Below are 6,029 nucleotides of genomic sequence, written 5' to 3' on the forward strand. Positions count from 1 at the left end.
GTTCTTGCCATCCTCCCACTTTGCTAGTGGTGGGTTTAAACAAAGAGCTTCCTGAGGAGTATCAGAATTGAGGAGGAGGATTATCTGGTGTCAGTTAATGGGAGGGCAGAAGTAAAACAAAAAAACCTTGGTGAGGGCAAAGAGAGAGACAAAGAAATGTTAAGAATAACACTCCTAAATGGCAAATATCAGGGCAGAAGAATACCTACAAGGCAGTAGGGAGAAAGAATACTGTAAAGACAAGAAGACCTTGGGACAGGGAAACAAAACCCTTGATTGTTGGGAGAAAAGGAGAGACTCTAAATCTCCAGAGGCAGAAAGAATCTTCACTCCAGGAATGACAGGAAATGAAGACTGAGAAATGCAATGTATAAATAAAAATGATCACCACTGAGAGATGCTAAGCAAGGAAATGATGTTTAGCTCAGAAAGAACTTTAATAAGAAAACATGAGACACAAATCCGTGCACAAAGGAATGACAAAGTACAGTTTCTTTATTCACTGGCACTAGTATCCAAGATGCTATTGGAACTATTTCTGTGACTAGGACATAGGGACATGCCACTGCTAATTGTCTGATATCTGCTAGGACGTGTTAAACACAAGTTTAACTCAGTTAATATTTTATAATACATTCTCTATCTGGTCATCAATTTGAGAAAAAAAGGCTAGGAATTTAATTATATGTAAGATTTTGATTAAATTGACAAGCTTATTAGGACAATCAAGACAAGAGAAGAGCAAGAACTGGAGCAAACTCCAAAAGCATTGTTTCCTCAGAAAAAATAGAACAAACTAAGTGAAAACAGAAAATTGCAAAAGCTTTTACAAGTACTTACAAGAACTTACAACTTTTACAAGTACTTACAACTGTTTTTTCACACATGTGGACAGTAACATTTATGGCTGTTCTATTAAACACTGGGCCTGGATGCAGGGGTGGATAGAGACTTGAGACACCTATATGAGCATGGCAGAGAAGAGAAGCACATATCTTCAGATACATTGGAAAAGAAATAAACTACTGAGATATCTTCAAGCAGGCTGTTTATGAATTTTGGGACATTAGAGGGAAAGAACTTGAGGCTTTGGTACAAGATGATGTTTTAGTAGAATATAATTTGTCACCAGTGGTATGCTCAGTCCAGACAAGACTTTTCAAGCAATACTTCAAACCCTGGAAAAGTTTAAATTAGATCTCATGCACCAGAAAATGTAACAAAGGAACATAAATTCACAGATGACTCAAATTCATTAGTTTCATTATTCAAAAGAACCCAACTTAGTTTCAATAACAGAATTTCAGCAGATAATGCCAGAACATTTCAATGAGAATTTAGCTTATTTTCTTTTTCTTTTTTTTTTTTTTTTGTAACTGATCTAGGAATCACCCATAAATAAGATGACAAAACAAGGATGTCACAAAGCATAAGCTAAATGTGTACTATACAAATATAGGTTTTGTGAGAATCACATAGAACACAAGTAGATTACAGAATGTGTCTGAACTTGGGGCAGTAGATGGCAAAGACAGTTTAAAATATAACCAGAAAATGCACACACTTCTTCTTGAATTATTATTGCTGCATTCGTTTTTGGTAAATTGTGAGACAAAGTTATCATGTCACTATAGTTTTTATAAGTCATTGATTAATTGTACACCGGTTTGCAGCTTTGCTGTTCCAATATATTAACTAATTTTCTTTCCATAAAAAAAAAAATCATACATGAGCAAAAGACTATAAGCCTTCCATTTTTGATACCTCCTGCTTGTTGAACACATAGACTATATAATTTCTGCGGCCTCCTGACTAGCTACTATTAAAGGAGCCATAACCTCAAATTCCAAGACATAAAAAATATATTCCTGTTGCAAATGTTTAATACATATGTAAATATTTAATATGTTAATACTTTTGTTTAACATATTGCAACAATATGAAAACAGCTTTTCTAAAACACAATACAGCCCAATTCTTTCACTCTTTGTCTGAACACTGTGCTCAGTGAGTTGTTTTTTTTAATGTACAACAGCAAAGTTAAACCGATTCCCTGGATTATAATCACTATTTTGCAGTCAAACAAAATCTGCCTTTGACAATGGTAGAACAGCTAGTCATTAACTGTCATGTTATGTCAGAACCGATGGCATGGGGCCCTGGGCAACCTGAGCTTGTGGGCAGCGTCCCTGCCCATGGCACACCATGGGGTGGCAGTAGGAATTCAATGATCTTCAAGGTCCCTGCCAGCCCAAATTTTCCTGTGGTTCTATGTTTCAAATGAAAAAGCTGTATTACTAAAACTGACTTCAAACTTCCCAAGTTAGAGTGTCAATACAGGAAGACACACCCCTAAGTGAGATTCTAATTAAATTCCTAAATCACTACCCTCATTTTTGATCTCCACTTACACTTACTTTGGTCCTAGAGTAGCTTTTTGGCTCCAGAACAGAGAATCCAGGAACCATTTTCTCTTTCTTGGACAAGGGAAGAAAAACGATAAAGAGGGATAAAAAAGAAGAAAAATAAGAGAAATAGGGGTAAAAGTTATGCTGCTCACCTAATTCACTATTCCATTTCCAATAAAACTTATTTTGGGATTGTGTACAAGTAAAATGACAAATATGAAGTGTTGCCACTGACACATCTTGGGTAATTACCCATGTTATACATAATTACATATAAAAATATTATATATAACTACTTAATATTTTTAATTTCTTCCTACCTCATAAAAGAGAGCATTCCAAAAACAATAGAAGGGCTACTGATTTCCTCATTGACTGAAAACAGTAACTATTCAAAAATTTAGATACAATTTTATAGCTGACTTACATTTAAACAAGTTTTGAGGAATGTGGTGGACGTAAACTCAGATTCTATTGCATCATGATGGCTTGATTATAGATGAAACATTACTGTTTATGTTTTAAATAAGGATATTGGAACCAATCAGACACCAACCAGATATATTATCAGATATAAAAGCCTTTGAACAACTAATGGGACAGCATCAACTTCCATTTTTTGCTAATTCCATTTTTTAATCCAATGACCTACATTAAATATTACCGTAAGGTAACTGGCATGCAGCAAGTTTGGCCTACCCTGTGGCACTGTATTTGCTCACATAAGAGGACCTACAAAGGAAAGAGAAAGGTTCTAGAACAGTGAGTCAGAAGTAGATCATGGCAGACAAGGTCACTACTTCAAAAGACAAGGAAAAAAGCTGGAATTAATAGAGTGCATTATCCTCCAGGGCCTGGAGCACTATCCAAGGTTCAGAGTTTCATCATTCTTTTCTGGATAGAACTGTGAAATTCCACTGGCTACAACCTCTGGGCCTTCATTACATCCTTGGCCTCCTAGTCAGTCATTATATCCATCCCTCAGGAAGCAGCTGGTCCTCCCTGAGCTCGGAGAGTTAGCTCAGCAAGGAACTGAAGGTGCAGGGCAGAGCTGGAATGGATTCCTAGGCTCACAGGCAAAGGCTCTGGCTTTAGGCTAGGCAGGTCAGGGCTCGTTAAAGTTAATTAGTGCAGTCAAGGCCCTGAAAAGTAAGCTGTAAAAACTACGATAGCAACACTTCTATCAGTTGAACAAGGCATCTGGTATCACAGGAACATGGCCAGCATTTGTTATCCTACTTCAGCATGTTGTTTACCTACACATGAAGTATCAATTGTACTGAGAATTTTCTATTTCTACCTGTAAACACAAACCCTAGCAGAAATATTTAAAGCAGTCTGGAAGAAATAAATTTCATATCCTAGATTAAATCCATGGTAAGGGACTATAAGGTATTCTTCTTCTGTAGACATAAGATGCTGGTAGGCACAACTAGGATACTAAACATGTGAATCAAAATCCATTCAGTTTGCATTATGATTTCACTGAAAATAAAAGTCCTGTGCTTTTAATGCCATAAGATTCACAAAGGTTTATCTGCTTGTCTTCCTATTTGCATCTTTTTGTCTACAGACGGGGATTCTATTGCAGAAAAAAAAAAATCTATATGAGGTAATTATTCAGTAAAAATACATTAAATAGAAAGATTGTTACACATTGTATTTCTCCACAAAATTTAACCTTAAAAAAAAAATGTTCATCTCATTGAGGATTTGCAGCTCATTATAGTGGTTTTGTAGAGTGACTATTTCTCCAGCATAAAATGAAAACTTTTAGAAATATGTTAACATGTAAGATTCTATCTTACTATTGTATTTGTTCATATAGAATCAATTTCCTACTCTCTAGGAGCTGAAGGTGATTAGACCTGATCTGTATATTTTAAAAGTTATTAAAAAATATAAAACTCACCTTTAAAATTGAGGTATCTTTTTTAAACATATACAAATGCATGGCAGCATAATATGTCAGGGGAGAAAAAGCCCTCTGCCACATATTAAAATTATTTTAATCTATAAAAGAAAATACTTTGTCTCCAGCTGCTGTCCTCCATTCTTCACATACAGCTCATATATATCACATAATCCTTGACACCACTGTAAGGAGAAAATAATTCCAATTATTTGATTGATTAAAATCTGTTTCTTAAATACAAGACTAGGAAGATTTAGATCTAGAACAAGACTGACCCCTAGTGGGTTTTTTTTTGGTTGGTTGTTTTTGTGGGGTTTTTTTTGTTTGTTTTGTTTTGGGGGGGGTGTGGGTTTTTTATTCTTGGATTAAAATGACCCTTCTTCAAGACAGGTCCTGCCTATTTCACTTACTGTCATTTGATAGTTTGTCACCTGTCCTTACTAAATAGGTGTCATCTCTTGAGGTCCATCAGGCACTTCTTTTTCTTAAAGCCTAAACACCTATGGACGTCAAACACCTTAACTTCCTGCTGTCCACAGCTTGTCCTCACTTCTTTGAATGCTGTCGGTAACTCTGTAATTGATATATGCTGAAGATGTTTCTCGTTAACTGTGTCATTAAATGCTCACCGTACGTTCCGTAACAGTAACACAGCTCTGGGGTTTGAGCTTAGTTATCTTTCCTGTTTTAAATGAGATACTGAGATAATGGGGTTTATTACTATTCTCAAGTTAAAGGATTTCTGGGAAAGCATTAGGTTCACAACAAACGCTTGAAAACTTGGGGGAAATTTCCACTAATATTTATCCACTAATAAAATTCAGTCTGTGTGGAGCACAAATGAGCATTGAATCCGCCCTGTCTGCCTTGTCAGGCCCCTGGCAGCAGCTACACAAGAGCGGGACTTTCAGTGAGCCTTTATTACTTAGCGGCTGAACTGTCCCAGGTTGCTGCCGCACATGCTTCGGTTTACGAAACCCGTCTGTACTTACTTTCCCTGGTGCTCCCGTCCGGGGAGCACTTTGGGAGAGCGGCTCCAGGCAGGTTTGTGAGGCGCGTTTAACTATTTTGGCCGAGATAATTCTGGAAGCCCTCGCCCGCGCCGCTTCCCCTCAGCCGCAGCAGGGCTGATACCGGGTATGGACGCTGGAACAGCCGGGCAACCGCAGCCTCGCACGGCCCCTGCCCATCCCTCTCCCTCCCAGCCCGCCCTGAAGGGCTTGGAGCACAGATCCCATGAGGCAGCTGAGGGAGTTGGGGTTGTAAAAGCCTGGAGGAGGTTCAAGGGAACCTTATTACTCAACTACCTGAAAGGAGGCCAGATGAGGGTCATCATCTGCTCACAGGCAACCAGGTATAGGACCAGGGAATATAGTCTTAAAATGCGCCACGTTAAGGTTGGACATTATAAGAATTTCTACACAGAAAGGGTGATTAGACAGGGTGAGTGCAGAAGGGTTGAGTGGACCGTCCAGAGAGATGGTAAAGTCACTATCTCTGGAAGTGTTTAAGAAATGACTGGACGTAGCACTCAGTGCCATGGTCTAGTTGATATGGCGGCTTTCGATCACAGCTGGGATACGAAGATTCCACAGCTCTTCTCCAACCCGATTCATTCTGCGAATGTGTTAAAATGGCGACGCTCAGCGCGCGTTCCCGGCCAAAGGCTGCCATTGGCCGCCCGCCATCGGCCGCCCGGCCCGTCT

This window comes from Pseudopodoces humilis, chromosome 6 (genome assembly GCF_049639895.1).
Source record: "Pseudopodoces humilis isolate 2021_Gansu_Grassland_sample_001 chromosome 6, ASM4963989v1, whole genome shotgun sequence".
Taxonomy (NCBI): Eukaryota; Metazoa; Chordata; class Aves; order Passeriformes; family Paridae; genus Pseudopodoces; species Pseudopodoces humilis.